At 46.1% G+C, this 25,885-nt stretch overlaps 1 long non-coding RNA gene across 2 annotated transcripts in view; it reads left to right on the top strand.

Annotated features, from left to right (window-relative positions):
- LOC149749351 (uncharacterized) overlaps window positions 1-25,885 on the top strand; it is a 29,997-nt gene extending 4,112 nt beyond the window's left edge. The window contains exons 2-3 of one of the 2 annotated variants that reach the window (XR_016393011.1): window positions 1-11,309; window positions 11,631-25,885. The exon at window positions 1-11,309 is cut by the window's left edge and continues 2,643 nt beyond it. This is a non-coding gene — a long non-coding RNA (uncharacterized LOC149749351). The other variant, XR_016393010.1, reaches the window with a different exon arrangement.

The following is a 25,885-nucleotide window of genomic DNA, read 5'->3' as shown; positions in this document are numbered from 1 at the left end:
AAACGCTAATTTGAAAAGATACATGCACCCCAATGTTCACAGCAGCATTATTTACAGTAGTCAAGATATGCAAGCAATTTAATCATTTATCAACAGGTGAATGGATAAAGAAGACGTGATGCACACATACACAGTGGGACACTACTCAGTCAAAAAAAGAATGAAATTCTGCCATTTGAAACAGCATGGACGGACCTGGCGGGTATTAAGCTTGGTGAAGTCAGACAGAGAAAGATAAACACTGTATGTTATCACTTATATGTGGAATCTAAAAAATACAATGAACGACTGTATATAACAAAACAGAACCAGACTCACAGAGGTAGAGAGATCAAGCTAGTAGTTACCAGTAGGGAGAGGGAAGGGGGAGGGGCAATACAGGGGTCAAGGATTAAGAAAAACTACCATGTACAGAAAAATAAGCTACGGGGGTATATTGTACAGCAAGGGACTATAGCCAATATTTTACGATAACTTTAAATGGAGTATAATCTATAAAAATATTGAATCATTATGTTGTACACCTGAAACTAATATATTATAAATTAACTGTACTCAAATAAATTTTTTTTTAAAAAATAAGAAGATCTTGCTGGCAGCTGCAGATCTGAGACCATCAAGGTCATTGGGCTCTAGAAGAGCCATAAGAGTGGCTTTGGCCAGAGTGGTAGGGGTGGACATGGAGAAGAATAGACAGGTTTGAGAGGAGATGTCCCCTTTGCTGACCATCAAGGCCAATTGATGTTGCAACATACGAAGAAAACGTTGGATTGGAAACCTGGCTTGGGAAGGTGAGTTGAGAGATTTCGTGAATCATGGCTGCATAAGGCACAGAAGTCGGGCCTCCTTCATTTCTCACTCAGAGAAGCCCCAGAGCCTTGGTCCTCCTACACCATAACAATTTCTTTTATCTGTAGCTCTTAAAGCATTTTGCAAAGATACTCCAGCATGAGAGGGGTGAGATGGACAGCTAGGCCTGCCATTAAGTGACTTGAAAAGTTACTGATTTTACTTTACTGTAATTGCAAACTTGGAGGCAACCCAGGTGGATACAAGGTTATTGGTGGTGTTAGTTTCACCCAAAGTAAATAGGATTCAAAGACAACACTGGTTTGAGAAAATGGTCCTAATTCCTCTTATTGCCCTCATGTTGAAGGACATAGCCTCCTCAGTCCTGAAATACTTTCAACTTTGACCTGCTCAGAACAAGAATTTTTGCTGCCCATTCAGGTATTAAGATAATTTTTCTAATCAATTAATAGGCATTTTTAATATGCTTCCTTTAATAATATAATAACTAAGAGTTATTGAGCATTTACTGTCTGCCAGGTACTGCTCTAAGCCATTTACATATAGTAACTATGCGGGGAGAGAGGGACCATCTTACAAATGCTGTGAGAGGCAAACTGGTTTCTAAGCCAGGGCTCCAAGCACCCCAGCGCCCAGCACTTTGTTGGATGCTGTGAAGAGAAATGCATCACTGGGCATTTTTCAATTAATATTCACCAGACCTAGGAAGCTTCCTTGTATTGTCAAGGCCGAAGAATTTCCTCTCTGTCCTTTCCTTATCCCCTCTGATTTTCCTGTTTTACCCCAACTCTTGCTATCACTTGGAATTTCCCCTTGTGACAGATCCCATCACTGCCTGGAACTCCCCAATTTTCCCCATCTCAACTCTCTCTCTCTCTCTCTCTCTCTCTCTCTCTCACACACACACACACACACACACACACACAGACACACATGAGAGACACTTCCTCTATCTCACCCTCGTGGTGGGGCTGTGGTGGCCTGAGGGGAGGGGAGAAGGGTCTGTACCATCCACCGAGATGCCGCCTCACCAGGTGATGGCCCCATCATGTTGGCTTCATTGTCACACTGCCATGGGTTTTCAGGAAGGGACACCTTCATAGACTCTGGCTGGAGCAGCACTCAAGAAATGAGGGCTGGGGTCCTTGGGGTGAATGGGGGAGGTCTGAGGGGCCCCCACTCTCTGCTGGACCTTCACAGAGCCTGAGATTCTCTGCTCAGGGCCTGACTCTGACTTACTCTGGGGCACTCCTTGTTCAAAGGCTGGGGCAGCTATGGAGAATCTGGCTCCTGAGAGGAATCAGGGAAGGGTCTGCTCTGGAGACAGGCTGGATCTCTTCACTAGATTTGGAGGCAACACTGAAGCCTTCAGTCTTCCTGGAAGGAGAAACCCTGCAGAGGACGGGGGACCCTGGAGGGTTCCTGACAGTCCCTGCTCTCTCTCCCCTCGAGCTCTTCCTCCAGGGGCTGGAGGCGTCTGCTCTTCAGTACCAAGGTCCCTCTGGTCACCTCGCAGGCACTTCTAGTCAGTGAGGTGAGACAAGTCCAAATGACCATCTCTCCCCCAGCAGGAAGATTGTCCCATGACAGGCCTGATCTCCGTATCACAGACCTCTTGACTGGGAGAGGAATTGTTTCCCGGGCAGTGGCTTGCTGTGCTCAGCTCTGGGTGCGAAAGGCCGGTATCTGATCCAGGCCACCAGCCTGGCTGAACGTTAGAGCCTTGGGTGCACTCCTTTCCTGGGAGAGGAGCCCTTCTTCCCCACACCAATCCATGTATTAAATTCCATCTCCACTTGTTGACTCAGAACTCAAATCCCACCTCTTTCTAAAGCCTCTCTGACGTTTCCTCATTTCCCAAATTCTGGACCTGAAAGATCTCTGCCCCTCCTCTGACCACTAGTACTGCCCTGCCCCGGACTCTGAGCTCATGGGAAGCAGGGACTGTGTCTCCTTTGTCTCTGCTCGGTTCTCAGAAGGCGCTTGATCAAAGTTCATTCCTTCATTCTCGTTTTTGTCTGGGGAACAAAAACGAGAATGAAGGAATTCTTCTCGGTCCCTGGCCTTGTCTTGAGGGCCCAAAGAAATAGAACTGCAAGAGCCTGTCACTGGTTTACCTGCCTCTTTGGCTGTAGAAGGAAACTGGGCTTCGAGGAGCAGCCGGTGCCCAGCCAGCCCTGCGTCCTCTCATCCTTGCCCCTGGGTGGATGCTGCATCTCTGCCCCGGGCCCGGCTGCTGCCGCTGCCGCTCTGGTTTCTGCTTCTGCTGCTCTGGCTTCAGTTTCTGCTTTCTGTGCTTTTCCTGCTTCTGCTTCTTCTTCTGCTGCTGTTTCTTCCTCGACGGCTCCTTCTACTACTTCTCTCTCCTCCCTCTCTCCCTCTCTGCTTCCTCCTCCTTTCTTTTCTTCCTCTTCCTCTGTTTCTTTCACTTCCGCTTCTGCTCCTTTTCTGCTTGGGCTGCTCCTGCCTCTTACGCTCTCCTTCCACTTCTGCTTTTCCTTCTTTCTCCCCCGCCAGCTTTTTCAGCGGCGGTGGCTTTGGCTTCAGCTTCTACTTTCGTGAATTCGGCTTTTTCCATTTCTCCTCCTTCTTCTCTGGCAACTACCACGCCTCTTCCTTCCTCCTTCTCTCCTCCTCCTCCTTCCTCGTCTTCTATCTCTTCTTCTGCTTCTGCTTCTTCTGTTTGTACTTCTTCTGCTTCTTCAGCATCTCCTCTGTTTCTTCTCCTTCTGCGTTGGCACCTGCTGCTGCTTCTGTTTTTTTTTTCTTTTTTTTTTCTGCTATTGCTGCTGCTTCTTGTTCTACTACTTCTTCTCCTCCTTCTATTCCTCTTCCTCCTTCTGTTTCTCCTCCTCCTTTATCTCCTTTTCTTTCTCCATCTCCTCCTCCTTCTCTTCCTCCTGTTCAGTTTTTTTTTTTAACATCTTTATTGGAGTATAATTGCTTTACAATGGTGTGTTAGTTTCTGCTGTATAACAAAGTGACTCAACTATACGTTTACATATATCCCCATATCTCCTCCCTCTTGCGCCTCCCTCCCACCCTCCCTATCCCACCCCTCTAGGTGGTCACAGAGAATAGAGCTGATCTCCCTGTGCTATGCGGCTTCTTCCCACTAGCTATCTATTTGACATTTGGTAGTGTACATATGTCGGTGCTGCTCTCTCACTTCGTCCCAGCTTACCCTTCCCCCTCCCCGTGTCCTCAAGTCCATTCTCGACTTCTGCATCTTTATTCCTGTCCTGCCCCTAGGTTCTTCAGAACTTTTTTTTTTAGATTCCACATATATGTGTTAGCATACGGTATTTGTTTTTCCATTTCTGACTTACTTCACTCTGTATGACAGACTCTAGGTCCATCCACCTCACTACAAATAACTCAATTTCGTTTCTTATTATGGCTGAGTAATATTCCATTGTATATATGTGCCACATCTTCTTTATCCATTCATCTATCGATGGACACTTAGGTTGCCTCCATGTCCTGGCTATTGTAAACAGAGCTGCAATGAACATTGTGGTACATGACTCTTTTTGAATTATGGTTTTCTTAGGCTATATGCCCAGTAGTGGGATTGCTGGGTCATATGGTAGTTCTATTTTTAGTTTTTTAAGGAACCTCCATACTGTTCTCCATAGTGGCTGTATCAATTTACATTCCCACCAACAATGCAAGAGTGTTCCCTTTTCTCCACACCCTCTCCAGCATTTATTATTTGTAAGCTGTTCAGTTTTGAATGTGCTGTCTGTGGTGCCCATCCTTTCTTTAGATTTTCCTTGTGCTCTCTAAGAGCTACAAAATTTCTGCCACCTTGGGACTGGCTGGTCAACCTTCAGTACAGTCTCTTTAGTAAGTGACAGATATTAACAAGAAGTGCTCACTGAGGGACAGTGCTCTATAATTAACTCAATATTTAAAAACCCATTAGTTTATTTGATTCTTATAGTAGCCACAATGGGTAGAACAGGGGAACCAAGGCTCAGAAAGTTTCCATACTTCCCAAAGCCACACAGGAAGGTGCAGCGCTTTTATAAGAACTTAGGGCTTCATTCTCTGTCCAGGGTTCATTGTAGGGCCTAACATTTTTGTTTGCTTGTTTGTTTTTAACAGACTTTACTTTTTAGATAAGTTTTAGGTTTATGGCAAAATTGAGTGGGAAGTACAGAGTGTTCCCACAGGACCTTACATTTTCACAAAGCTTGAAAACTTCCTTTGCATCTGCGATTTCACTTATTCAAGAAACACTTAGATAGGATATCAGTCCAGAGAGGGGAGAGATTCGGCCGTGGCCACTCAGCCAGTTAGTGTAGTGACATCTGATTGGGGTGAGATCCCCAGCATCTTGTCCAAGGGCTCAGAAGGGGCTGGTGCCATTCAGGAAAACAGGGGGCGGTGAGTGGTAGGGGTGGGCACTGGGCCAGTTTTTCCTCAGTATGTCACCAGCCTCTCTCACTCAGGTCCTGGCACTGGAGAGACATCCAGATCTGGTTCTCTGAGCTCTTCCATCCTTAAGGAAAATTCTAGTGATGCCAGTTCAGAGCAGAAAACCAATAAACACAGGATTAGCTTTTTAAGAAAGATTCAATTGATAGGTTGAAAGTGCCACAAGACCACAGGACAATTGGAGTGTGCTAGGCTTCAGACTCTGAGCAGATGCCATCCTGCTTGGGAGCCAGGCTCTGGGAACAGAAACGTCAGCCCTTCTGTACCAGTCCTGGCAGGGCCTCGCAAGGCAGCTGGTCTCCAGCCAGTAGCTCCCCTCTACTGCAATGGAAATGGAATTTGGCAAAATTCACACGTCTTCTTTTGAGAATGGGTGGGAGCGGCCCCCTCCTGTGGGAAGTAATACATTATCCATCAGCCCCATGAGGGCAGGCCTAGCCTGCTTTTACTAATTATCATATCCTGCTAAGAAAAAATGATTCAGTGACACCACTGAAGAGCGATAAGGCAGACTTTATTCAGGGAGACCAACACGATAGGCGAAGGTGGGATTTTGCAGTGGGGGAGAGAGACTGGGCTCAACTCCAAATACAGCACGGCGAGGGGGAATTTACAGCTGATGGGCAGTGTGTAGATCAATGGATGGAAAATTAGTAAGAGGAAACATGGGGGCTTATAAGTGGGGTTCTGGTAAACTGCCTTAACAGGATTATTGCTCAAGGCGGACCGTGGTGATCAGATGTCAGCTGGGAGCTGGTGGTGGATGAAAACAGTTCTGCTCACCAGTTCCAGTGTGTGGAGTTCCCCCACCCCCTACCCCAAGCAATTCTTCTACACTAGCTGGGTGTCCTACAATTCAACTCAGTTCTGACACCGTCTACCTGGAGAGAGCGCCAGATTCCACAGGTTAAGGGCTCATCCCACAAAACTGCCCTTGACTTCAGATGCCAATCACAAGTCCAGGGTATCAACTGTGCTTCTGACAGGCTGGCTATAAATCAGAGGCTCCTACACCCCCTCCTTTGCTAGAGTAGCTCAAAGAACTCAGAGAAACATTTTACTTACTACATTACCGGTTTATTATGAAAGGATATAACTCAGGGACAGCCAGATGGAAGAGGTGTGTAGGGCAGGGCATGGGGAAAAGGAGTAGATCTTCCATGCCTCTCTGGATCCAACCCTCTCAGGATGCCCATGTGTTTACCAACCCTCAGGTGTGGTTGAAAGGTTTTTTTTTTAATGAATATTAAGGCATATTTGTATCTCTTATCACTTAGGAAATTCCAAGGGTTTTAGGTGCTCTGTGCCAGAAATGGCGCGCAAGACCAAATACATATTTCTTATTATAAATCAAACTATCACAGTGAGGACCCTGACTAGACACCAAGAGGAAGAGGGATTCTAGCTAAACTGACTTAGTAGGATTCTTGCTAAAATTGGACAATGAAGAGACAAGGAAGTTAAGGAGAGAATCTTCATCAATCCTCAGGGCTAAAACTAGTACCAAGCATATAACAGGTACTTAAAAATATTTGTTTATTGCTGCATACATGCTGAAGCCAGGGAAGGAGATTTCGCTACTTCTTGACATTTACAACCCCAGCATCTTTATGTTTATAGGACTCTCGGTGGGTTCTGGTTAAGAGCCTGGTGTCTAGGGTAGGGGTGGAGCATCAGGAATAACAGGGTAATGGCTTCCACAGTCAGGCTCAATTTTAGAGGAGGTCCAGAGGATAAAGGGATGGACGTAGTTTCGAAGGGGAGAGGTAAGCTGGCTATGCCTTAGTCTTGCAGGAAGGTAGGAAAGGAGACCTCAGAGAGCTGTCTTGAACCCATTGCCTAGGGCTTAACTGTAGAAGGGCTGGTGTGAGCAATCTTGTCGTTTAGCCATTCACCAAACATGCATGCCTGCTCTTTGTGATGAATTTCATGGAAAAGTATTGCATCTCTGTGGGGAGAAAGGGCTCCTCCTGGGTCAGTTCTTTCCAGGAAGTCCTTCGAAGGCATGACTTGCAATCCAGGTGTGCAGATGCCACAGGCACAGCATGCCACTGTTGCACTGCCCCCCTGAAAAGAGCAACATTTGGGACTCCATTGGGACCACATCTGCCTACTAATAAGGACAAGCTCCCAGGCACACTGATCATGCCTGCAGTGTGGTGCAGAGGAAGGGCGTGGCTGCTCAGAGGTGGGAATCTCTGGAGGAGGTGGCAGGGGCTGGACTTCAAAGGGTGGGGTGGACCTGGCTGTAGGGGCGGGGGTAGCATCATCAAAGGCGAGGAAGCAGCAGTGCTGTGTGTGGAGCTGGTTTTCCTGTTTGACCTGAGTGGGAAGTGGCAGCTGAGGTTGGGAATCTCAGCCTGGGCCAGCTCAGAGATTTCTGTGTCCTTCCTTTTGATGTTTTATAACTTCGAGAGGAGAGGATTGAGTTAATTGTGCTCTTCACTTCATGACACGTTGTCATTGGTCCCTACAAATTCCCTCTCTGTTTTACTTATTTAGTCCCATTTCCTCATCCATAAGCCACACATTTTAATATGCTTGACCTCTTTTGTTCTGTTTGTACATTTTCTCATACAAGGTGCATTGTTGTTGAGCTGCTTAGAAGGCATGTTACTCTCACTTATGTAAATGACTTTGGGTTTTCTCTGTCTCATTCCACTTCCGATGTCTTATTTGGCACTATGGTTTTAAGATCCATCCATCCCGCCACGTGTGCCTCTAGACAATGACTAACCACTGCATAGTACTGCATGAAGTCTACCCACTACATTTTGCCTATCTGTCCCCCAGGGGTGGACATCCATGTTGCCCACAACTGGCTCCTTTGTAAAGGAGTGCCATGTCGAGAGCTGCCTTTGGGCAGGCTGGTGGCCTCACAGAGCTGTCACATGCTCCTCAGTCAACAGGAAACTTGTGAGGTCAGCTGGATGTGTCAGCCAGAGCAGAAGTGACTATGACTTCAGATCCTGAGGCATCTGCAAGGTTGCTTACAGGCTGTCCAAGTTCATGGTAACCATGTAATGTGGTGATGCATGGGATATTAGGTCTCAGTCCTCGCTTTGCAAGGACGATGTGTTCTTTATGCATAAGAAGAAGTTTAGGAAGCAAATCCAGGATGTGTTTTCCTGAAGGTCTGAAGGTCGGCTTGTGAGTAAACATGGTCTTTGGTTTGAGGCAGGGACAGGGTTGGGGGAGGGGCAGTACATACTCACAGCAAGGAAAAGGGGTTGGAATGAAACTGGGAAAGAGTGTGTGTGTGTGTGAAAGGGTGACTAGGCCAGAGTGGAAGATGGAAGAGGGAAAGGGCATCGTCAGGAAAGACTGTCTTCCTTCCCTCTTACCTACCCATCTTTGTCATGACTTGGAGATAACCTGTTGCTGGGTCCCAGTTATAGCTCCTAAGGGAAGAGCACACAGAGTGAGCTGTTATTCTTACTTTAACAGGGTTGGCTCCTGTCCACGCTTCCTGTATTTCAGGAGAATTTTTTTTCGATTTGGGGAAACAACTACATTCACGCAGAGTCCAGAGGGTTTACCCCGCATCAGTGTGTCTGTCCATCTGATGCTGCAAAGGGATTTGGGCAGCTGGAGGTGCTTTTTTGCTTCTTGACATCCTCTTTTCAGGCTGGCCAGGGTGGCTCTGACTTCAGGCTGGACATGGTAGGAGAGGGTGGGGGAACCATGGGAAGCAGTCATGGAATTCCAGGCATTTCCTCCTCCAATTCCAGGATCTACAGGCAAAGTCTAGAAGGGACTGGGCAGGTTGCAGATTGAACCCATCGGAATTAGTGGGAATCCCCAGTTTATCTCGATTGACTAATTCTTTCCATGAAAGCCATATCCCTGGGACAACCCTGTCAGTGAAAGGATTAGAGTGGTTCCACGGTTGCTTTGACGCAGAGGGCAGGGGTGTAATATTGACATCAGGCATTAGAGATTCATGGAGGCTTGGGCTGGCTGTTCCTGGTTGCCCATTTCTTCACCACCATACCACAGCATCTAGTATAGTGCCTGACTCAGGCTATACTTTGGCCTATAAGGCCCTACACCTTCTGGTCACTTCCATTTTTCCCATTGCTCAAGATGCTCCAGCCCAACTGGGCTTTCTGTCACTCTAACATAACCAGCCTATTGCAGTCCTGCCTCAGGACGTTTGCACCTGCTGTAACTGCCTCCTGGGACTCTTTACCCCTCAGATCTCTAAATCCCTGGCCCTTGTCATCATTATGGTTCCAGCTCTAGCATCATCTTCCTAAGGAAGGCTTCCCTGACAATCCTGCTAAAGGGCCCCATCTTTACCTCCCTGACCATTCTCTATCCCATTACTCTGTTCTATTTCTTTATAGCATTTGCCATTCTGTCAAATTCTTTTATTTATATAATTGTTTAGGTACTTACTGCTGTCTCTCCCTCCTGACCACAGGCTCGATAAAAGCAGGGACGTTGCTTTGCTCACCACTGTTTCCCTAGGGCCTATGCCACCCTGTGTGTAAAGTATGTGCTTAATAAGCATTTGGCAAATCGGTCAGTGAATGAATAAGTGAATGAGTGAATGAGCCAGCTGAACTGGAAGCAGTGCAGTAGAAAAGAATCTGGACTGGGGAAGGAAAACACTTAGCATGAATTCCTTGTTCCTTTCATGGGAGCCATTGATTCTGCAAAAAAAGAGCCCCTTTACCTCTATAAGTTGCCCCTTGCTCATCAGGAAAATGGAGACAACAATACCTTCACCCTGTGCCTCGCCAGACTGTGAGTGAGGAAAGGATGCGGAAGCTTCTAGTATGGTGTAAAGCTCCGCCCACTGGTAGTCGCTGTGGTCATGCTCAGTGAGGGCACCCCTCTCCAGCTGGGATGTAGAGGAACTGCCCGGTTTGGCTGCCTTGTGTGTTTCTACCAAGCAGCCAGGGAGAGTTTCCTGGGCACTATTAGATGCCAGGAACTCCCAGGGACTGGGGTCTGTACAGGAGGCGGGGCCTGGCCCCTGATTTAATTGGAGGCAATTAGTGAATGATGCTGGCCAGCTCTTTATTAGTCATCAGTCTAAAGAGCTGAAACGGAGCAAGGCTGAATAAAATCCATTAACTATAACCATATTTACACTTCTATTGTCAGCCACACCATTTGTTGGTTTAAAACAAGCTGACTTTATGAGAGTCATTATTTCTGTCTGGGAGAGACGAAGAACCTGCATTCTGTTAAGTATGTGTGCAATGATTACAGCTGAAGAGGACCCATGCCTGTGCTTGGTGGATGTTTTCAGAACCAGTCATTCTCAGTGTGGTAGAATTTTTATTTATTCTAAGAAAGAAGCAGCCTTCACTCTCGAGCAATAAAGAAGACTCCAGGAACTATGTTTGCTAAGAGTCTTCCTTTTTCATCTTAAGTATTGTTCAAATACACCAGGATCCTGAATCCTTGGGGAGATAGGACTTGAAAAATCAGAGGGAGCAGAGTGAGGTGTGAGCCAGGGCTCGAGCCTCGCAGGCTGGGATGAGTATGGCATTTTCTGGGTACCATGAGGAGGCTGGCCTGCCTGGAGTGGGATTCATGCTGAGAGGTAACAGGAGATGCCATTGGGAGGATACGGCAGGGGCTTTGAGTGCGAGCTCGAGCAATGTTGGGGTACATTTTATTTTTCAAGGATTGCTGCCACATGTCCAGCCTGCATGCTCTTCTTGAAATGTGAGTTTGGCAGCCCTCCCACTGAGTGCCACCCATTCCTCTTGAGCCTGGACAAGCCTGCCTCAACCCCTAGAGTATGGCAGAATGGGTGTCATGTAAATTCCAAAATTCCAAGACTAGGCCATAAAAATTCCATGCACCTCCATTTTTCTCTCTCGGGCTACTTTCTCTTAGAACCCAGTCACCATGCTCTGAAGAGGCCCAAACTCACACAGAGAGGCCATGCGTAGGTATTCTGGCAACCACCCAGCTGAAGACCCCACTGATGGCCAGTATCAATTACTAGACATATTTGTGAAGAGAACTCCAGATACCTCCAGCCCCAGCTGTTGAGTAACTCCTCCCACCCCCTCGTCTTCATATCTTCTCAGGTAAGGCCCCAGATATTCTGGAGTGGAGATAAGCCAACCTGGCCAAGCCTTGTTTAAGTCCCTAACTCTCACCATCAGCAAGATAATGCTTATTTTATGTCATCCCCAACATGGTCTCGGCGGTGGTTTCTTACACAGGTGAGTCACTGGAACAAACACGTACATCAGTGAGAAGCCATTAAAGGATGGGGCAGAGAGACATGCTCAGGGCAGTGCCAGGCACCCTGAGCGGCTGGTGCCAGTGGTCGTCACAGCGGCCATCTCTGTTTTCATGGATAAACACAGGCAAGGTGGTACAGAGATTGCCATCTCTCTATACAGGTGAGGAAACCACGACTCAGTGAGACTCGTTACCTCAAGGCCCTACGGTGAGTAAGTGGCAGCAGATCAAGCCAATCTCCCCCACATCCAGCAAAGCAGCATCTAATCCCTCCTACAGTACTTGCCCAAGCCCTTCCTTGTCTCCTGCCCTTCCCTGATAGACGAGGAAGCTGGCCAGGGTATGGATGCCTTGTTCGAAGTCCCCAGAGCTTGAGAACAACACGCGATGACTGGGCATTCATCCTGCTCCACCACCCTGCTGAGCACCCTGAGGGCTTCCAGGGCCATGAACTTCTCTGGTTCACTACTGTTAACGTGGTGTCTCAGGTTCACCGTGACCGTGATCATGTCATAGCTTGTCTAGACTAACTCCTCATTATACCCATGGGCAAGCGCAGAGCCTAGCCATTCTTGCAGGCCTGTCCCACTTGCTACCTCCTCAATAAAGTCTTCCCTGATGTCCCCACCATTAATAATTCATCACTCACTCTTTGAGCTCTAGTAGCACTTTGTTCCTAACTCTGTTGGAGTACATTGTATGGAGGTATCTCCGCTTACTTGTCTAGTCATTAGTGTTGACTGTCAACTGGATCTTAGCTGGCCTCTTGCTAGAAACCTACACATGGCCTCTCCATGTAATCTCTCCTCATTAGCAATAACAAATAAATAAATATTTATGAACTAGAAATGAATCTGCAGGTCTAACTGTCAGTGGGAGAATGTATGTGTGTCTGAGTGGAGAGAAGCAGGGCAGGTGAGTGGGTTTGGAGGAGAAGAGGGAGGGAGGGAAGTGGGCATTCAAACTAGATGACTTTTAATTCCCCTCTCAGCCCTGAATTCTTCTGGGATGCTTCACAGCATCCGCCGCGATAGCAGACTCTCTGCCAACACATCCTGATGGAAAGTTGTGTGCCAAGCACGGTGCCAGATCAAGGCTGCATGCAGCAGACCTGGCCAGGGCCAAGTGTAGCCAGGATGGCCTGCAGAGGCTGGGTGGCTCTATGCCCGTGGTTCCAGTGCTGAGCTGTAAGTCAGAAGGCCTGGGGCAGCTCTCAACTGGACCACTCGCTTCAGTGAGGACTTGATGAACATCCAGCAACCACGTGCTGCTACTGGGCTGGGCCCCAGTAGGGCACAAAGGAGTAAGACCCAATCTCCCTATAGGAGCTTGCAAATAACTTGAGAATTTATGTAACTTCTCTTTGGCTTACTTTTCCTGTCTGTAATCATTGAGAAAAGGTGAAACCATTTTGCCTGGTGGGCACGTGACACTCCATGTATTCTGGTTGAAACTAAATGTTCTCAGCCTTCCCCCCTCAGACCCTCACTCCACAGATTTCCCTTTCTCAGTAGGGCGACCAAACAGACCATCAGAGCTTCAGGAAAGCAAGAATTGTTAGGACAGTCGCGAAGCCTGGCTGGCAACATTGAAAGCACTAAAAACAAGTGAGCCTCCAGAATGAAGGGATTAAGAAAAGATCTGAATTCAGAGGGCGATGAAGAAAAACAGTTACTTGAGAAAGGGAAAGGAATAAACAGTAATAACTAGTAATAACAATAATAACTAGTCAGATTCCTTTCTAAACTCTTCTTTAATTTAGTTCTTTTCTCAAGAAGCTCAAATCACTTGCTCTGAGGTGGCTTCTCCCCCGCTTCTGTTATGGGCATTGGGAGATGGGGGAGACTTGGCCGCAGCAGCCGGGGGCTCCAGGGACAGTGGAAAGAGCCCCAGAAAGAGCAGTGGAGGGGGATACCTGTGTGGGAACCCCATCTCTGGAGAAGTTGCTTTCTTTTCACAGTCTTTGTTCTCTGTAACACGAGGGGGTCAGCCACAGGGATCACCCTCACCCTGCTCCCTACCCCTGCCTCTGACCCTGCCATCTCCCCTCCCCGACCCCAGGCTTCCACTGGATACCTCTCCCCGCTCTGGTGTCTCCTCTACTCCCCCTTCCAAAACAGAGCCTCACTGTGAGTCACCCCTTTTCTCGGGCCACAGCTGACCCTTCCTCTCCAAAAATGCTTCTTCCTGTGTATCCTGAATGTCAGAGCCCAAGGGCACATGAGGGATGCTTCAGCGCTGTCTTCACTGGCTGCTCCAGCCAGGTCTTCTTCCATATCACACCTGGGCTCACCCCAAGCCAACTAAGGCAGGTGTCCAGTGTCTTCTAAAAGCTCCCCTGATAGCTCAAAGATGTGTCCAGGGTTGAGAACTAAAGGTGGCCTGAGCTCCTCTGTCCCATGTGGATTCAAATGACCATCTCCTTTCCTAAAAGCAAACTCATAGCCCTTCCAAAGCCACTCTTACCAACATCTCCTGGGTTTGGCTTACTTTGGTCTCTTTTTCTTCCTTTTCTTTTTAAAAACCTTTGGACCTGAAGTCCACAGGGCTGAGTTAATGTTATTCCTCAGTTCATTCCTAATTGGATGATAGGAGATTATCCCTGGCCCCCCGTCTATTCCCTTTCTTTACCCAGAGACCACCATTTTATCTTTTTACTTGAATATGCTCTGGCAAAAGGTGTGTTCTTTTGTGTATATGTGCTTTCACTTATGTAAGTCACACATTCTACAGTTTGTTCTATGTCAGCGACTTGTCTTCCTGACACTCTGCGTGTGCATTTTCACACAGACCATCCAGCCTCTTCCTGGGTTTCTTCCCTGAATTCGCCGTTCTCCTTTCTGAGAGAGATGAGACAGATCTCCCTCCAGGGTCAGAAATGTTGTGGAGTATGTATGTATCCTCCCATCCGTTAGCCCTGTACTGGGAGTCAGACAGAGATGTGGGTGGAGGAGCGCCCTGTTTCCCACAGATCGTGGGACTTGACCTACACCCAGGACAGAGGCGCTCGTCTATGAGTCTCATGTTAGCATCTGATAAACAGCTGCCCCACCCACCTTGTTCTGTCGGCCCTAGTTTCACAGCTGCTGATGTTGCCTCCCAAGGTCCTGGTCACTTGGGAAGACAACCCAGAGCACCGTTAGCTATGCCCTGAGCACACTGGGTGGCTACCCATCAGCACACTTGTGCACACACAGCGACAGCCAATAGCCTGGCACTCTGGACCACCAGTGCTGATGCCCTCCATCCCAAGGGCCAGAACTCATGGGATCTCTTTACAGCAGAGCCTGGTGCTGAGACCCGCTGCTGAGCTGTGTTTCCGACCATCTGACTTGATCTCGAAAGGATTGCATTCTCCTGTCACTTGCTGGCAGATTCCGGCTTGCGGCATGTTCTCTGGAGCTGGCTGTCTCGTTAACCCCAACCTGCCTGCTTTGGCATCCAGCTGGATGGGTTTTATGGCCAACAGAGGAAACAGTTACACCGAGCTGGAGCAACTGGATTATCTTTGGTCTTTTTATGCAAAAACAAAACCAAAATGTTTCTGATTTTGTTTTGGGAGTGATGTATGTGGGCATAGGGGCAATGTGTTAGACCCAGTCCAAACCCCTCCTCTTGCAAGGAGGAAGCCGAGGCCAAAGGGACTGGCACAGGGTGATGGAGTTAGCAGAAGAGCCCCCAGTAGAACCCCGGTGTCCCAACCTCCGGGCTGATTTTTCCGTGCACCAGCCTTTGTTCTGTATTTGATCACCCCCAGGGTGTGTGTCCTCTTCAGTGTGTCAGATCAGACGTTCTGCAGGACAGACAGCCTTCTCTCCTGTGCTGAGTTGTTGAGCACAGATCACAGAGTGTGTACTGTTCTACCCAATGTTTTTGTCCCGGCCCTGCCTCGGATGAGCTGCATGGATTAGGACACATGATTTCAATTTCCGAGCTTCAGTTTCCAACCCCAGGAGAAAGGGATAACAATAGCTACAACATATGCATCAAGAGTCTTAAAATATTCATACCCTTTAACCCAGTGATCTGAGTCTGGGCAGTTATCCTGTAAAAGTAACCCAAAACACATAAAAAGCTTTATGCTCAAAAATGTCCATTGCCATTACATATTATGTCTAAGAAGACTTTTTGATAATGTGGGAAAATGCTTATGTTACACTGAGTTAAAAATTGCTTAAAAAAAGGAAGAAAGAAATAAACCAAAAGTGACTTCTGGGTTGCTCGGGGGTGGGGAGGGTTAGCTTATGTATAATTTTTTCCTTATCCTTTTCTGCACTTTCCAAAAATTTTGCACTATATATATATACATGACTTTTATAAGTAGGAAAAAAAATCCTTAAGTCATCAAACATCAAAAATAAAAGAAACATTTAAACACCTAGCCTGCTTTATCATCTTCTGAGCAACTTCGTCAGCATCTATTATCAGATCTCACAACAGCCCCAAGAGTTAGACGACGTGGACTCCGCTTACAAATGAGGATGCCGAGGAGGGAGGTAAAGGGGTTCTTTCTACATGTAAGTGGGGACCAGCAAGGGAACCGAGCTCCTGGCCTCAGTGGTAGAGCCCCTGCTGTCACAGTGCCTTGCCCCTCAGAGCCACAGTGGCAAGACTGACCAAGGAGGGGCAGGGTAATTGTTAGGCACCTTACAACATATCTTAGCGGGACAGATGGCTCCCACTCGAGGCAGAAGGGGAGGCTTAGGTTCTTGACCCCTTTCCTCTGGCTTAAGCAGAGGAAATGGAGGTGTGGGAAGCCCCACAGAGAGGCTGCCTGAGGTCTGGATGACTTGGCCTGGGCCTTCTTATAGCAGGGCTGTGTCCTCGAGCTCATAGGTGGGACGTGAGTGGCATCAGCTGGGGGGTGAGGTGGGGTGGCGAGAGAGTCATGGGCACCAGGAGCCAGGCAGAACACATCACACTCCACACTGGCACCACCCAATAGCCCTAGTCTAGAAGATAATAACAGCCTGCCCGACTGGGCCGCCCTTTGCCAGGGGTTGTGTTGCCAGTGAGGGGCAAAAAGTCCACCAAAGGTCCTTGGTGTTTCCATTTGCCTTAACACCTGCTTCCTGCTCATTGTATACTTCCTTGGAACCTCCGCAGCTCCCCAAGAGAGGAGGCAGGTCTGGTGAACCCCGATGGTCAGATGCTGTCCCTAAAGCTCCCACAGAGGCTGGCGGGGGAGGGGAGAAGTGAGCTGGGTTCACGGGCCCTTCTGCAGCCAGAGCTGCGGGTCCGATCCAGTGCTGGGAAAGTGTATGTCTCTCCCTCCAGAGCCGGGGAAAGGGAGGGAGTTTAGGGTTTTGAACTCTCCTGAGTAGTGCCTCGGCATCTCACCCTGTCCAGGTGGCACCATTTTGCAATAGCCCCTCCTGTTCTACTGTCTCTGGATAAGGTTTACATTCTCCTGAGTCCCTATCAGAGCCCCTCCAATATGTGGCTGGTAGCTATTTATGTCATTGGTGAGGGTGGGAAGGTATTCCCTGGCCAGAGTGGGGAGCATACAGGGGAAAAGGTTTTCACGTGGTCCACTTGGCTGCAGTGTGGGTGAGGATGATGAGTTGTAGGGAGGAAGTCCTAAAAGGGAAGAAGGTCAGGTGGTGGAAGGTCTGAGACCCTCCCTGGCACTGCCACCCTCTGCCACCTCCCTGGACCTGTGAGAGCGGAATAAGACTCTGGCTGATGGCATGCGATGAACACCAAGGCAGGGCATCATACAAGAGAGGGGCTGCGGGGCTGACTCAGCTGTTTGCTGAGGATTGACCATCTTCATTCCCAAACCAACCCAACGCTGGATGTCTGGCAGTATGGAGTACTTGCCCATGGCTCTCGAGGGGTAGGTGCCTCATAATTACTTGTTTAAAATGCAGGTTGCAGAGACCTTCTCTGAAGAGTCTGTTTCAGGTTTGGGGTGATGCCTAGGAATAAGCAATTTAACAATTTCCCCAGCTGATTCCTATGCGTTTGGTGCGTGGACTACACTTGGGGATCACTCACCTCACAGGTTAATCTGACTTGCCTGCAGCCAAATATAACTACACAGGCTCCAGAATGTCCTTGGACAATTGCCATCTTATCAATATCTCTGGTCCAGAAGTTCAACTGAGGAATCTCTATTACCCACACTAAGCAGGTGTTCCCCTCTCTCCCAGGTGCGACAGAGAAGTTCTGTCAAGCATATCTGCAATCCCCATGGAAAGGAGTTCATGCCTTATCAATGCTCAGTTTGGCAGGCCCAAAGTATACGTAAGTGTGTCCTGCTATGGGTCATCTGGAACCCTAGTGCTCTGTAGTACTACAAATAAATCCTTGAACTCTTTCCTAAAACCCTTAACTGTAATAAGGCTGTAGAACTAACCAACATATTCAGTTACCTTGCTTTTGGTGGAAAATAGATCTACTTAGTATGGTGACATTGGGCTGAATTCACTGCAGTAAACATTTATTGAATACCCACTGTGTGTTAGGCCAGGCTGACATGAAATTTACATGTTTACATGTCATTGATTCATTAGTACACTGGCAAATAAATTAACATTCAAGCAGGCAATATTGTTCAAAACATAAGCTCTGTAAGAGGAACAAAATAATGAAATTTAAAAGAAGGGATTTGCAGACAAAGATGTCACAAAGAAAGAAAACTACAGGCCAATATCACTGATGAACCTAGATGCAAAAATCCTCAACAAAATACTAGCAAACAGAATCCAACAGCACATTAAAAGCATCATACACCATGTTCAAGTGGGGTTTATCCCACGAATGAAAGGATTCTTCAATATATGCAAATCTATCAATGTGATACACCATATTAACAAATTGAAGGAGAAAAACCATATGATCATCTCAATAGATTCAGAAAAGGCTTTCTACAAAATCCAGCATCCATTTATGATAAAAACCCTCCAGAACGTAGGTATAGAGGGAACTTACTTCAACGTGATAAAGGCCATATATGACAAACCCACAGCCAATATCATTCTCAATGGTGAAAAACTGAAACCATTTCCTCTAAGATCAGGAACAAGACAAGGTTGTCCACTCTCACCACTATTATTCAACATAGTTTTGGAAGTTTTAGCCACAGCAATCAGAAAAGAAAAAGAAATAAAAGGAATCCGAATCGGAAAGAAGAAGTAAAGCTGTCACTGTTTGCAGATGACATGATACTGTACATAGAGAATCCTAAAGATGCTACCAGAAAACTACTAGAGCTAATCAATGAATTTGGTAAAGTAGCAGAATACAAAATTAATGCACAGAAATCTCTTGCATTCCTATACACTAATGATGAAAAATCTGAAAGAGAAATTAAGGAAACACTCCCATTTGCCATTGCAACAAAAAGGATAAAATATCTAGGAATAAACCTACCTAAGGAGACAAAAGATCTGTATGCAGAAAACTATAAGACACTGATGAGAGCTTCCCTGGTGGCGCAGTGGTTGAGAGTCCGCCTGCCGATGCAGGGGACATGGGCTCGTGCCCTGGTCCGGGAAGATCCCACATGCCGTGGAGTGGCTGGGCCTGTGAGCCATGGCCGCTGAGCCTGTGCTCCGCAATGGGAGAGGCCACAACAGTGAGAGGCCCGCGTACTGCAAAAAAAAAAAAAAAAAAAGAAGACACTGATGAAAGAAATTGAAGATGATACAAACAGATGGAGAGATATACCATGTTCTTAGATTGGAAGACTCAACATTGTGAAAATGACTCTACTATCCAAAGCAATCTACAGATTCAATACAATCCCTATCACACTACCAATGGCATTCTTTACAGAACTAGAGCCAAAAATTTCACAATTTGTATGGAAACACAAAAGACCACGAATAGCCAAAGCAATCTTGAGAAGGAAAAACAGAGCTGGAAGAATCAGGCTCCTGGACTTCAGACTCTACTACAAAGCTACAGTAATCTAGACAGTATGGTACTGGCACAAAAACAGAAATAGAGATCAATGGAACAGGATAGAGAGTCCAGAGATAAACTCATGCACATATGGTCACCTTATCTTTGATAAAGGAGGCAAGAATATACAATAGAGGGCTTCCCTGGTAGCGCAGTGGTTGAGAGTCTGCCTGCCAATGCACGGGACACAGGTTCGTACCCCGGTCCGGGAAGATCCCACATGCAGCGGAGCGGCTGGGCCTGTGAGTGATGGCCACTGAGCCTGCGCGTCCAGAGCCTGTGCTCTGCAACGGGAGAGGTCACAACAGTGAGAGGCCCGCGTACAGCACAAAAAAAAAAAAAAAAAAGAATATACAATAGAGAAAAGACAGCCACTTCAATAAGTGGTGCTGGGAAAACTGGACAGCTACATGTAAAAGAATGAAATTGGAACACTCTGTAACACCATATACAAAAATAAACTCAAAATGGATTAAAGACCTAAATGTAAGGCCAGACACTATAAAACCCTTAGAGGAAAACATAGGCAGAACACTCTGTAACATAAATCACAGCAAGATCCTTTTTGACCCACCTCCTAGAGAAATGGAAATAAAAACAAAAATAAACAAATGGGACCTAATGAAACTTAAAATCTTTTTCACAGCAAAGGAAACCATAAACAAGACGAAAAGACAACCCTCAGAATGGGAGAAAATATTTGCAAACGAAGCAACTGACAAAGGATTAATCGCCAAGATTTACAAGCAGCTCATGCAGCTCAATATGAAAAAACCAAACAACCCAATCCAAAAATGGGCAGAAGACCTAATAGACATTTCTCCAAAGAAGATATACAGATTGCCAACAAACACATGAAAGGATGCTCAACATCACTAATCATGAGAGAAATGCAAATCAAAAGTACAATGAGGTATCACCTCACACCAGTCAGAATGACCATCATCAAAAAATCTACAAACAATAAATGCTGGAGAGGGTATGGAGAAAAGGGAACCCTCTTGCACTGTTGGTGGGAATGTAAATTGATACAGCCACTATGGAGAACAGTATGGAGGTTTCTTAGGAAACTAAAAATAGAACTACCATATGACCCAGCAATCCCACTACTGGGCATATACCCTGAGAAAACCATAATTCAAAAAGAGTCATGTACCAAAATGTTCATTGCAGCTCTATTTACAATAGCCAGGACATGGAAGCAACCTAAGTGTCCATCAACAGATGAATGGATAAAGAAGATGTGGCACAGATATACAATGGAATATTACTCAGCCTTTAAAAAGAATGAAATAATGCCACTTGCAGCAACATGGGCAGACCTGGAGATTATCATACTAAGTGAAGTATGTCAGAGAGAGAAAGACAAATATCATATGATACCACTTATAAAAAAATGATACAAATGAACTTATTTATAAAACAGAAACAGACTCACAGATAGAAAACAAACTTATGGTTATCAAAGGGGAAAGGTGGCAGAGAAGAATAAATTGGGAGTTTGGAATTGACATATACAGACTGTTATATTTAAAATAGATAACCAACACAGACCTATTGTATAGCACTGGGAACGCTGTTCAATATTCTGTAATAACCTAAATGGGGAAAGAATTTGAAAAAGAATAGATACATGTATATGTATAATTGAATCACATTGCTGTACACCTGAAACTAACACAACATGGTAAATCAACTATAGTCTAATATAAAATAAAAATGTAAAAAAAGGCAGAGATTGTCAGTTTAAAAAAATAAAGTTATTACAAAATAAAAAAGATGTGGTATATATATATTTATATACACATATACAATGGAATATTACTCAACCTTAAAAAAGAATGGAATAATGCCATTTGTAGCAACATGGATGGACCTAGAGAGATTATCATATGAAGTCAAGTAAATCAGGCAAAGAAATACAAATATTATATGATATCACTTCTATATGGAATCTAAAAAAATAATACAAAGCGACTTATTTGCAAAATAGATATAGACTCACAGGCATAGAAAACAAACTTATGGTTACCAAAGGGGAAAGAGGAGGGAGAGGGATAAATTAGGAGTGTGGGATTAATAGATACACACCACTATATATAAAATAGATAAGCAACAAGGATTTACTGTATTGCACAGGGAACTATATTCAATATCTTGTAATAATCTATAAAGGAAAAGAATCTGAAGTTGTACACCTGAAATTAAAACAATATTATAAATCAACTATAGTCTAATAAATAAAATTAAATTAAATTTTAAAATAAAATTAAAAAATTTTAACAAGCCAACAAAATACCTGTCTATTCTCCTTGCATCCTGCCCCGCCTCCTCCCTCTGCTCCTCTCTGGGCCACTGCAATGGTCACTCTGTTCTCGCCTCCTCCACTCCAACCTCTTCCAATCCATTCCTCACAGAGCAGTCAGACTGCTTAAAAACCTAAACCCCATGATGCCTCTACCCTGAATCAAACCCATCAGTGACTTTCCATTGCCCTCAGAATGTAATCCAAGTTCCTGCCTGTGGTCTCCCAGGCCCTATGGGATCTGACCCCTCTTCTGTCTCCCTATTCATCTCTTGTCTCTGTTCACTCCAGCCCCTAGGCACACTGTCCTCTCCTTTCAATTTCTTCCAATGCCAAGTCCTTCTCTCCTTAGGTCATTGCAGATGCTGTCCCTTCTGCCCAGCATGCCCTTCCCAAGCATTTCACGTAACTGAATCTTTCTCATCTTTCAGGTATCAGCTTAAATGGCACCTTTCCTAAGAGGACGTCCCATCCAAAGTGGGCCTTCCCTGTTATTCTTTCATGTTTACTGTCCTTTTTCTTCATAGCACTTGCTTTTTTCTTCATCTGTTGTCCCTCCTCTCCACTAGACTATAAGCTCTATGAGAGCAAGGACCGTACATGCTTTGTCCATTACTGTACAACCAGCTCCCAGCTCAGTACCTGACACATGGCAGACATCAAGTCCATTAAATGAAGTTTTTTTTTAAAAAAGGATGAATGAATGCACAAATGAATGAGGCTTCCTTGAATCCTTTCCACTTGTACCCTCCTAAGTAAGATGATATGCCTTTTAAATAATATATGGTGCCCTCCCTTCCCAAATTTCATTCTCTCCATTTATACTCATTTGTTGAATACTCTCTATGTGTCTGCACTAATTTCCCATCACAGTAACATCTTATTTATCTAATGAATATCATCTCACACCCTTTTCTATTTCCAACTCAACTGAGAAGTCAGAAAGAAGCAAAAAATCCTCTGCAATAAACCGCAACTGTGGTATTCCAGCTTTTGGGGTCCCGATTCAGATAAATTTTAATATTTTCCCACACTTCTAATAGGCACAAAGATCTGCCCTTCAAACCTAGGGCTAATCAGATGTATCTCTTTTGTTGGTGGGAAAGGGTGCTGCGGAATGCCATTAAATAATGGCGACATTTTCCAACAGAAGGTCTCAAGAAAGGAAATTTAAATCAAAACTCAAATAGACATAGAATTCTTTTTTTTTTTTTTTTTTTGCGGTACGCGGGCCTCTCACTGTTGTGGCCTCTCCCTTTGCGGAGCACAGGCTCCGGACGCACAGGCTCAGTGGCCGTGGCTCACGGGCCCAGCCGCTCCGTGGCATGTGGGATCTTCCCGGACCGGGGCACGAACCCGTGTCCCCTGCATCGGCAGGCAGACTCCCAACCACTGCGCCACCAGGGAAGCCCTCAAATAGACAGAGAATTCTTATTTTAAGGCATTCATAAATCACAGTCTCAATCCTGTGTGCTCTCGCGCGTGTGTGTGCGTGCACACGCACACACACACACACACACACTTCCTCTAGCTCACTCACCCACAGCCACCATCAGACACAATGTGTCTCCCTCCAGGGAGGGGCATGAAGTGCACTTTCCTTGGTGTCCTGCTAGGAGCCTGGGATGCCCAAAGGGGTCCATTTCAAGAGGTCTTCCTTACGGGATCCAGGAATGCAGGGAGCCTGGGATTCCTTCAGCTCTTCTTGGATTGTTTGTCCAGAATTCCGGCCCTCCAGAAGATTAGGAGACACCCCAGTAGCTCATGGATGAATCCCTTCAGCATCAAAGGACTTTCCAGCATACCCTGCCTTGTCAAGAGAATTCACACCTGCAACTGCCCCTGCAAGGACCCTTCTTCCACAGGTTCCATTAGGTCAAAGTCAGTATTTGACCTTATCAAACTTGTACATATAGAGTATTTACTCTATTAAGTAATTACTCATTATTCATTCATTCACATTTGGTGTGACCGGTGTGCTAGGCAGGCAATATGGTGGGAGTACAGACATCAGCCGGACGGTCTCTGCCAGTCTCGGCCCTCAAAATACTGCACATGTACTGTGATGCCCAGGAATTTCCTGTTTCTAAGAACAGCCCTTTCTTTCTTCAATAGCCTATGAGGTGGGTGCCCCTAGGGATTCTTAATCTCAGCTCTGTCAAGTTCTTATCATCTGTTTACAATATGTTCACCTATCTCAAAAACACCCTGCCCTGATTTATAGATATCTCGCTACATTATTTGTTTTTCCTGGCTCAACTGGAACTGCCTGCCTGGCCCCTCCTTCTCCATCTCCACCTCCCTGCCGATGGAGGGTTGAAATGTGGATTTAGCCTCAGCCTTGTCCTACAGGCCACCACAGGAGTTTTTCAGGATGGGAAACAGACACTGTTAAAACCCATTCTTAGGAGCTGTCCTGTGAAAGGGGTCTTGCATATAAACTGCTGAGGGGAAAATTTACATGTATAAATATGTTATATATATATTATGTATATGTACACATACATACTTCTATATTTATATAAAATTTATGTATATGTATGGCTCTCTCTCTGTGTCTATCTGGGAGTGCTCCCCAGTTTGTCGCGATCTCATTACTAGTTATCTCCATAAAAGGACCTCCGGATGAGTAGTCTGGGAGTGAAGTTAATTATGTAGATGTTCAGGCATGCAAAGCCCCAAGGGTGCAAGGCCTGGAGGGAGTGAGACCAGGTCTGTGGCCAGAACCCACCATGAGACGGCTTGCCCATTTTTCTGTGTTAGACTTCTTTTTTTTTTTTTTTACATCTTTATTGGAGTGTAATTGCTTTACAGTGGTGTGTTAGTTTCTGCTGTATAACAAAATGAATCAGGCATATGCATATATATATCCTCATGTCCCTCCCTCTTGAGCCTCCCTCCCACCCTCCCTATCCCACCCCTCTAGGTGGTCGCAAAGCACCGAGCTGATCTCCCTGTGCTATGCGGCTGCTTCCCACTAGCCGTCTATTTTACATTTGGTAGTGTATATTTGTCCATGCCACTCTCTCACTTCGGCCCAGCTTACCCTTCCCCCTCCCTGTGTCCTCAAGTCCATTCTCTATGCGCAGAACAATTTTTAAACCACAGATCACACTGGATCACTGTTGCCCCTCCACGGCTTCCCTAGACCTCAGTATTAAATCCAAGCCTCTTTAACCTGGCCCACAGAATCCTCTCATCTTGACTCCTGTTGACCTCTAGCTACATCCTTATTCCTTAACACGTGTTCCCTTGTACTAATGATCCAACTACTCGTATCCCATGCTCGTGTCTGCTTCCGGTCTTAGAACATGCTGCGCTACTGCCTGGAGCTCCTAGCCCTCCACTCCTTAATTCTTAGTCAATCTTAAAGACCCTGTTCAGACACCACCTGAAGGTACCAGGGCAGAACACTCAACGCCCTCTACCACCACCACCGCTTTCCCAGCAGCTGGACTAGGAAGCCCTGCTATTGCTCCCGGAGCCTCCTAGTTCCCCCGTGGCGGGCCATTACCAGAGTGTATGTTAATTGCCGGCTTAGTTGTCTGTTCCCCTCACCAGAATGTAAGACCCCTGAGTTGTGGATTCTCTCCTATTCGATACTGTATCCCTGTAGCCAGCACAGTTCCCAGAATATAGCAGACGAACTCAGTAAGTGTTTGTGGAATTAATTCATTCGTAAATAGATTTGCTGGGATAGATAAATCCTAAGCCTCGATGCCAGGGATGATCTTGATAAGGCAGGTGACACAGTAAGAAAAACTCTAGGCAGGAAGTCATGAGTTCTGAGTTCCTTGTAAACTCGGGCGAGTCACTTCTCGCGGCACAGAACTTCAGTTCTCCTCCATATAAAACCCCGGAATCCAAATCTCAGAGGTCCTTGTCAACCTTTTGTGGCCCATGGTGTTGATTCATACCTGCTTTTTTAAAGAATTACTCTTATAATTACTCTGTGTTACCTATAAGGAATGTCAGAAGACCATCATGTCCAGAAGGACCCTCTTAAAAATCCATAAATAGCATTAAGGACAAAATTAGAAACAAGGGCTGCTTTGGTCGCAACGGGACTTAGTCGTCAAAGCCCAATTGTCAGTGCCTCTTGCTGACTTCCCCTGGGATTGAGGAGCCCCGGCCCTTATTTCCTCCTAACTGGCATCCTGAGGCTTCTCTATGAAAACTCCACCATCTTTTCCCTGCAGA

Source organism: Delphinapterus leucas, chromosome 4 (assembly GCF_059928025.1).
Source record: "Delphinapterus leucas isolate spDelLeu-1000000601 "Yukka" chromosome 4, BTC_Dleu_Yukka2, whole genome shotgun sequence".
NCBI classification, from domain to species: domain Eukaryota; kingdom Metazoa; phylum Chordata; class Mammalia; order Artiodactyla; family Monodontidae; genus Delphinapterus; species Delphinapterus leucas.
This window is presented reverse-complemented; position numbering and strand designations above follow the sequence as displayed.